The 9,301-nt window shown below is 44.0% G+C and overlaps 1 protein-coding gene across 2 annotated transcripts in view; it reads left to right on the top strand.

The window, feature by feature from the left end:
• The first annotated feature begins 6,345 nt into the window (after positions 1 to 6,345).
• The window catches only part of LOC143327238 (nuclear receptor coactivator 3-like), a 59,667-nt gene continuing 56,711 nt past the window's right edge, over positions 6,346 to 9,301 (top strand). For both annotated transcript variants that reach the window (XM_076741485.1, XM_076741483.1), the window contains exon 1: positions 6,346 to 6,415. The gene's annotated coding sequence lies outside the window, so the exon portion shown is untranslated. The remainder of the gene's footprint in view (positions 6,416 to 9,301) is intronic.

The raw sequence follows: 9,301 nt of genomic DNA, 5'->3' as shown, positions 1-9,301 counted from the left end.
CATAAAACTTGTTTCGCGTTTCCAAATCTGTCCCTGTGTGCTCTCAAATCTAGATTGATTACAGCTTGAATTTGCACTATGCACAAAGTTTCGCAATTAATAAACTGCCCTACATTTGGTCATTATGTTTTTTATGAGCTTTGCACCATTGTGCTCCGTCCTTGCTGCTTACGACTGTCTGACTGTACTGAAACACGACACCATGTGGCATGTAGCTTATGGGGCTGGTGAAGGCCTCAGTTACAGAGTCAGCACGTGTTGCTTTTGCCTCAAGCGTTCACATTGAGCAACACAGAAATCAACAAAGTCGTAGGAGCAGTATGAATATGATTTATGCATGTCCTCTAGACTGTGTGGAACATTGTCTGTATGAATTTGTGCATGCAGCTGTGCAACAACAAGTTGTGCATCTGGAACATGAATCTTTACACACCTGCACACGTGCATGCACGCACACGCACACACACACACACACACACACACACACACACACACACGCCCCAGCTGCAACTGGGACAGCTGACGGCACAAGCGGGGTCACGTGTGTTTATCCAGTCTCATCTGTTCCTCCATTGCCTGAACTCTCTCCGTAACACCTAGTTTGTGCACTCTTCCACAGTGACGGTGAACACACAATGTCTCGCTCCATCCTCCCCTCTCACTTATTCCTCCACCTTTGTGGGTTATGTTTCTCCAAACGGCAGCTTTATCATCCACTGAGGCTTTCGAGACAGTGATGCTACAGCTGCCCCCATTTTCGCTTTATCTGTTGAACCATGTTGTATTGATTTTACATTGGATGATGGGAGGCAGGGGGTCATAGCTAAATGGGACTGGACCATATGGTGGATTCATAAATATATGACAAACTGTTTCCCAAAGCTTCACCTTTGTCTTTCCTCAGTTATTTGTGGCTAGATCTTCTTGTCTCTTTTTTCTTTATTCTGTTTAACTCCCCTCTATTGAATATAATTGCATACATTGTCTCCATTACATGTATTATATCCACATGAGTGCTAACAGGCCGACAGTCCTGGTGACCTGACCTTCCTGTGTCTTCAGGCAGCTTCCTGGCAATATGCAGGTGTGTGTGAAGCACTGTCTCGACTCAACCAGCCAAATAGGTCCTCAAGTAACCATCGATTGAAGCTGCATCTTGTCAAAAATCACCCTGATGAAGACCCTGTGCTAAAACACAGAGTAGTCCCTCCAACAGCTTCAGAGTCCAGGTGGAGGTGCCGTTGGTGGTTAGAACCAATATTAAAGGAGAAAACATCACACGGAAACATTAAACTTCAAGTTGTAAAGTAAATTAATTCACCTGGTTGATCATTTGCAGGATATATTCACATTTACAGTAGTTACAAATAGGGCTGCAACCAATTATTGTCTCAATTAATCATCAGTCTATAAAGTGTCAGAACATAATCCAAAAAAATATTGATTTGCTAACATATAAGACTAAGCTGGAAGTCAGGAATATTTGGTATTTTTGTTTGAATGACCGCTTTAACGAAGAATCATGTCCACAAAGTAGTTTGACAGATTATTTTTCTGTCCATCAACCGGACGAGTGATTAATCGACTAATCATTTCAACTCCGCATACAAGCACAGAGCGTTTTCCACATACAGGTTGCCTCTTCTCTCTCTCCATGTCTCACATCTGTGTGCATGTGTGCACGTGTGTGTGTGCGTGCTTGTAGCTGTTCCACTACCCTCCTGAAGCCTCGTCCCTACCTGTCTGGAATCTTAAACAGCTTCCCCGTTCCTCTCACCTTCCCACAACTCTCTCTGCAGTCCCCTAAATTTTACTGAGGGATTGTCTCCACAATAAACTGTTTGCTGGTAAATAAAACATAATCATCTTCTGCCCACAGTGTAACCATCTAATGGATGGATATTACGCAGTAAGTGTGCTTTATTGTATTTTTGCTCGATGCTGAGGTGCTAGAATAGAACGAGTGACTCTGTTGGGTGTGTACGTGCATGTGTTTCTCCACAATACATTTCATTTTCTGCCATTTCCATTTTCTTTTAGCCCCAGGCAACGCTATGGAATTTTCCAAATGATGGACAATAAGTACCATAATAATGTGGTTTTAAATATTGTGGAACTGCAACCTGAAGCCAGCTGGCTATAGAAAAACAATTCCACACTGTTTCACTCTATCACAAACAGGCCTAATGAATTAAAGTGTTTCACTCCAAAAAATGCAACAGCAGCAAATCACACTGGCCGACATTTTCAAAAGCTATTAATGTTTCCAAAGGATATATTTAAATGACATTATTTGCAACCAACAGTCTGAAATAAGTAATTCCACTAATAATCCAATTAAAGCTTTGTCGTTCATGTAGAAACCGTTTTGCAAAACTATTCTTGTGTTTTTAAGAATGAAACTCTCCCAATAAACTGGCAGCCCCCCGCCCAAGAATAACTGGTGTCTATTTAAAGACCCTGCCAGTGGTTTTGCCTGCTTTAGCCCAATTATTATAAACATACCTTACGTTACTGCCAGCCATTGTCCTGTTGTACTGGTTTAGAATTCTGAATGTGTTTTTCCTACCTCCCAGGCGGCCATAACTTTCCTCTCATTTAATATGGAATGAAAATCAGCCAGTGTTTAGTTCAGTAGATAAAATGAGCAAAAGCGCTGCTATGGTCCTTCAACAAATGGGAGGCATTAATAAAGGAATGATTACTGTATTTAGAGTATTTTAATTTCGGTTACAAAGTAGTCTGTAAGATGACAGCAGTGTTTATTCATTTAGGTCATTTCTGTGAAGCACTTTTGAGGAAACCTGAGCAGCTCTCAGAAAACCAGCGCGTTAATAGTGTGACTTAATGGTATCAAGCCTTAAAGAGTAACTTAACACCAGTTTGGAGTGTGTTTCACCTCTCACCTGTCCAGTTGATGACATCATACACTGCCTGATGATGTAATCAACTTTAAGCAAGTGCAATCGAGCTTTCAGTTACTCTTTAACCTGATGAAAAAGGTCAATTTTTGCATGGCCCAGTTCAAACTTATATTACTTACTTATATTTGCATTTCTGGCACAGTTTAAATAGTGTTATCAGTCATTATGGTTTATTGGCTTACACAGCCTTTTATGTATCTTAGTTCGCACAGATTTTAGGGACATCAGGATAATCTAAGAAATGACATCAAAACAAGCCAAAATTTCAACATAGGCACTGGGGAAATATTTCCAATGCAGGAAATTAAACGATCCAAACTCCTTTGCACTCTGCTCCTAAAAAATGAGCATGTCTAAAAAAAATGTCCATAGTTCAAGTAACTTATGGAGTGTTAAGAAAAATTTTATCTATGTTTTTTCATTTAAAATTGTTAAGGATCAAAGTGTTTTGTGTGTTTATTTGATGACAAAACGTTAAATTTTCACCTACTCTACAGTAATGTAATGGAAACTGACTATGATGCTCTGTGCTATCATTAACAGTTTCTCTTCTCGCTTTACAGCCTTTTACCTGCATTTAGTTTTTACCCTTGAAGTTATTGGTTCAGGAGAGCCTGCCAGTGGACCTCAAATATGCTCTAATTTCTTTTAAAGGAGGTTTAAATGTCTCTAAATCCTTCGGCTTGGACTCATGCCTGTATGTGTGCGTCTGAGTGTGTGTATTGCAGGGCTACAGTGCGACACAAAGGATGCACATTTGATTGGTTGTTTTTGTGAAATGAGCTGTTTTTTTTCCTCTGAAATCAACCCCAAAGATCGCTCTAATGTAATTTTTGCTTTCCAGGAACATTCACATTTTTGCATCCCTTATCGTCTAATCTAATCTTAGCCGTTCTCTTAGCCTTGCCTGATGAATTGTGCCTGACCCATGAGGCTAATTGCTTTAAACCTTCTCCACAACGTTTTCTTACTCTTCTTCGTACGCCTTCCCTCCTTCCCTCTCTCACTTTCTCGGTCGAACTGCTGTAGCTCTACCTTATTTTCACCCTCTCTATGTTCCTTCCAGCTACAACACTTCCTCTCCTCCTCCATCACACTGACAACTCCACTCTTGCTTCTTCTCTCCCCTTTTTCTGCTTTGTGTTTCGTTAACACCTATAGGTTTTCCCAGCTACCCCTCTCTTTGGGCAATAGGTATCATTTGTCATTATCTATGATCTTGTCTCTGCGTCTTCTTAAACTGCCTCAAACTAAACTCCACTATCTCATCATCTTGTCTCACTTCTCTCTGACCTTCCTGTTCTCATCTTCTTTCATTCCCACTGTCATTGACACTGCAGGAGCTTCACTCACTCTGTGTTTTTTTGTATGTGTATCTGTCCCTCTATCTGTGAGCTTGTCCGCCTGGCATCACCATAGTGACGGATTTTGGTGCTATCTGTCCCTGTCTTGTATATCTTGGCAGCAGTCGGGGCGCTGTGCCGACGTGTCCCAGTTCATAGGCCACCCAGCTCCAACGTCACTGCTCCTCGCTGACCCTGCCAGCTCGCATATGGAGCCCACATATGGGCCTCATCTATAAGAGATAGGTGGCCTGAAGGAGCCACAGTCCCTCCAGTGAAACAAACCCAGTTCACAGACAGCCAGTCCCTGCAAAAAGCCTGCAGGATGTGAAGTGACATTTCAGCATTTGTCTGTTCGTGAGCAACAAAAGACAAAGTTCTGATAGAAAACAGCCCTTTCCTTGTATAACAGTGAGGAAAGGAAGAGTATCTCGATTGTGACCTATAGTCTTAATTTCCAAGAGTCTTTTCTGTCACCTTATTCAGCCAAGTGTGCCCATGAATTGATGTAATGTTAATGTTATTTTTGTTTCACAGTCTGAGGAATCAGCTGAAGGTTTCTGTTACACAAAGAACAAAATAGATTTTTCACCCAACATAAAAATTTGACTTCTCATACGGCCAGATGATCTATAAGACATTACATAAAATATTACCATATCTCATGTGTTGCTACAGAAAATACTGATAAATTAGAGATTATGCAATCAGTCTATGAATCGATTAGCTGATTGACAGAATATTGACTCTTTTGATAACAGATTGATTGTGGCTAAACATTTCCTGTTTTCAGCTCACTAATATAAGCAGGCGCAGACACACGATTAACAAGTCAAGAAAAATGAAAAAACAGATCTGCTACGTAAAATTTTTTTTATCAGACAAGTCTATTATCTTACTATGAAATATTGCATAGTTTCACCTCCCGTGGCCAACTAAATCCTCTTCAAGTGCTCATATTCATGAAACGATATAACCTTTGTTGAGGGATCACATGTTAACTTTGCTTTGTAAAGTTACAACCCACAAAGGTCCATACTGAAATATTAGGAATATAAGGAATAGACAAAATTATTTAGGCTATAAATAAGGCACTTAAGGATGATCATAAAAATAATTTACTCCCAATCCTGGCCCCTGTGAGATTCAATCTAAGGGCCCATACCAGTGTTTTTCCCATTTTAGTTCCAAATCATTTGTAATTTTTTTTCCGAACATTTTTACATGCATTCTGCATAATTTGAGATGTTTTCCTACTATTCTAGGTAGCTGTTGGTTTCTATTAATTTCTGTATGGTGTGAAAATGAAGTAGCTGATTCTTGAAACGTCACTGAAAGCAGACTTTGATGGATTACACTACTCAAGCAAGTTTAGAGGCAAGGCTGGTAGATAATGTACTCATAATGAACTGAAACTGGATTTGAAGATACGTACAAATATTCTGAAACTGGAAAGCACGTTTTTAAAAACGGTTAGCTGTAATCTAAGTGTAAGATCTGAAGTGAATTCCCTAAAACATGCATAAACACTGGTATGGTGTTAGAAATAACCCCAGCCTCCATTAAAGGGCAGCCCACTGGCACATAAACTAGAATTATTTATCCAAACAGATAAATTCGTCGTTATCAGGATAAGACCTTCACATTCAGATTTGCTCTCAAGTTTAGTCTGTCTACTTCTGTGTCTCCTCCAGCGAAACGCCACAGAAAGTGTGGAAACAGCGGCTGTTGTAGCCCGCGGGTCCCTTCAAACAAACAAGTCGGGTGGCTTTTGGTGGCGTCCAGAGTTTAACTGAACATACACACCGTGCCATCTCTCTCCGCGCTGGTATCGTCGCTGACATCCGTCTGTAGGCTGCTAGACAGACAGTGCCCGTCCCCCTCACCTCCTCCACCGCCTCTACCTCCCCCCCTGCGGTGGTGGAGTCTGCCTGTAGTCCGTATCCGGGTTGGAGGAGGCGGCCGGAAGCGCGGCGCTCCACCCGAGCGAACTCCTTTACCCAGAAGCCCCCGCGACGCCTCAACTTACAGAACTGGCTTCTTGGGCTTCGGGAGTGTTTCCCATTTAAACAAACAGTGCCGAAGATGGCGGAGAGTTAACGGTGTAAAGAAGAAATTATCGATCCGGTAGAGAGACACGTCCACAAGGTAAGCTCGCGCTGCGTGTGTGCTAACAGTCAGCTAATTTAACGCGACTTTGCATTTGGTTTGCATTTCGATAGAGGACGGAAATGTACTGACTTCTCAGCGGCGGTGCACTCACACAATATTGGCATCGTTACGGTGCGGAGGGCACAGTGCATGGTCATTTAGTACATGACAGCAAAGATTTACTAACCTGTTCGCGGCGGTGATGGAGTGCACGCTCGGTGTCTCGCATTTGTTTGTCAGCCCGTGCTGCGAAATGAATGAACGTTTGGCAGATTTGATCAAACTTAACTTGATCACGCAAGCTGGCCAGTTTACGCACAAGCTGGTGGCTCACAGAAGTGTCTCCAGCAGATCGAGCACATCGGGAAGTTTTTTTGGGGGAGAGCACACGCACCTCACACTCGCATGCTCGCGGCTAAACACACGCAAACCAGGTCATAGTTAACTATTTTCTCTCGCCTGCTGCTGACCGTCTGCACAGCTGAGCCTGACGCTGTCGCAACACGAGGGAATTTGGACCGAAATATTTGTTGATCAAGCGCATGCAAACATGCTCAAGTGTGCGCATCACATGCATTATGTTGGGAAGGAGGCTGCTGGTGTGCTTTAGCGCTTTCGGCACTACAAACATGCGATGCGGGAAGAGGCAGACGATGCTGGCTGTCTGTCAGTCAGTCAAGCAGCGTGCCCGGGTCCCGACTGCTGAGCGATAAAAAGTGCACTGACTCCGCTGCATGTCTCCAGTGTGCAAGTCAGTGCACTAGATGCGGCATGCGTTGTCTAGAAATGTGTGAGGTGAAGGAGTGAGTGGTCGCCGTGCGTGTTTTTCCTCCTTGTACTCCTTCATAACCCCTCCTGTCATCTGCTTCATTCTCCATAATGTGTCTCACTGTACATCTGCAGGGGGCAGCAACGTGGCCCTGTGCATGCACACTGTCCTGTAACCCTGAAGGTCCACGGTTTGATTCCTGAAGCCAGCCACTGTTATGTGTGTATGTGTGCGCGCGCGCGTGTGTGTATGTGTATATACATGAAAAGCACAATGTCCTTGAGCGTGACACCAGAGCTGCACTTCAGTACCTGCTTGCTCTGGATAATAGCAGTCTACTCCTCGGTGTGTGTAAACAGTAGTTGAATGGAAGTGATGCAGATGGTTTGCGTGTCAGTGTGGACAGGTGAGGGATGTCAGGTCGAGTTAATTACACTGAGGTCAATGTTTGGATCGTTTGCAGCTTTGTTTTGTGGTCGTAAGCGTGCCACTAATGGCTGTTTTCATTATTGATTGATCTGTCATCATTTTCCGCCCATGACATGTGAAAAGATAGTTTAGAAGATCGTCAAAAAGTCCAAAACTCAAAGATATTCACTTTAGAAGATATAAGTCAGAGAAAAGCCGAACGTACTCGCATTGGAGAAGCTGCAGCCAGAGAGTGGTTTGAGTTTTGGATTGATGAATGGCATCAACAAGCATTTTCTTCTTTGTGCATATATGTCTGAAAATGACACACACACACCTCAAAAAGAAGGTTACTTTTCTCTGTCACTATCTAATTGGTTATGAGCCTTTTTTCCTCTGAAAGGTTCAAACTGAAAAAGTCAGAATTAACCAAAGTGTTGCTGAAATGTCCTGCGAGGTCGTTTTTCTTCCCTGTTCTGGTTATTTCATCGTTCTGTTGTCGCAGTGATATCAGGTGAGACGCAGAAAGCATCTCTGTTCCGCCTGCTGTCCGTCCATGGAGGATTTAACCAGCTGCTGCTTGTTTAGGGGTTAAATGATTAGTTATAAGTATTGTTGGCGATTCATTTTCTGTTGATCATTCAATCATCCGATCGTTTCAGCTCTACGGCTGGACTGCCTGTCTGCCGCCCAAGTGCAGGGGCGTGGCGGCGAGCAGCCCTCGCCTCGTTCCTCGGCACCCCTCTCCTGACAGATTTACAGTCAACTCCGTGGCCTAAGTCTCTGCACACTTGCGGACACACACGCGCCTACAACCTGCTCACAAGGAATGGAATGGGCTGGGAGGGGTGTGGGCAAGCTGCTCGGACCCGCAGGCGCCCGTGAGGGGTCTCCGCTAAGCGGATGGCGGGATGAATGCGTGGACGAGGAGGAGGAGGGTGACAGTGATGCATGATGTTTGCTGAATGGGGAAAAAGGGGACAGAGGTTAGCAGGGGATGCTGGTGACTGGGTCAGGCGCTGGGGGCAGGGCTCACGAGGCTTAGCGGGAGGGAGGAGGACCTCACACACCAGCCTGGGAGCATGGGAAGCTCAGTGTGTGTGTGTGTGTGTGTGTGTGTGTGTGTGTGTGTGTGTGTGGAGGAGGGACGGGGGTGTGTACGCTAAGGGGAGGGGCCCAGGTGGAGCCTCTTGCTGGAATTCTACCTGACATTTTTGTCCTGGTCTTTTGTTGATCTTGGTTCTGCCCTCCTCGACTCTGCTCGGTCATTTGTGTAGGGTTTTTTTTTTCACCTCTTTTGTGGAATCAGGAAGTTTTGGGACTCAAACAGGCCACATTCTTTCTGCTCTCTCTCCCTCCTTTCTTCGGTATGTCTCTCGCTTTCCCCTGCCGCCCCCGATTGCAGCATAGTGAGCTGAACTGTTGTCCTGTTGTTTTTGGGGGGCCCCTCTCCCATGTGTCAGGATGTGTTAAACAGGAATTAATCTTCACCAGCTCTCATTGATTTCGCTCTGTGGAGGAAGGGTCTTTTTTTTCTTTTCTATCACTAATGTTCGTCCTCTTGTCCTTTGCTCGGGCGTCTCCAGTCCGGCGGTGGATACCCCCCAAGACTGATTTGATGTAGCCTTACTTGGTTTGTTCCAAATGGCGAGAGCTGTTTATCTATTGATGCTTTTGATTTTATGGTATTTGTGTTTTGGTACTGT

This window comes from Chaetodon auriga, chromosome 10 (assembly GCF_051107435.1).
Source record: "Chaetodon auriga isolate fChaAug3 chromosome 10, fChaAug3.hap1, whole genome shotgun sequence".
In the NCBI taxonomy this organism is placed as follows: Eukaryota; Metazoa; Chordata; class Actinopteri; order Chaetodontiformes; family Chaetodontidae; genus Chaetodon; species Chaetodon auriga.
Note: the sequence above shows the minus strand (reverse complement) of the source record. Positions and strands in the feature narration are given on the sequence as shown.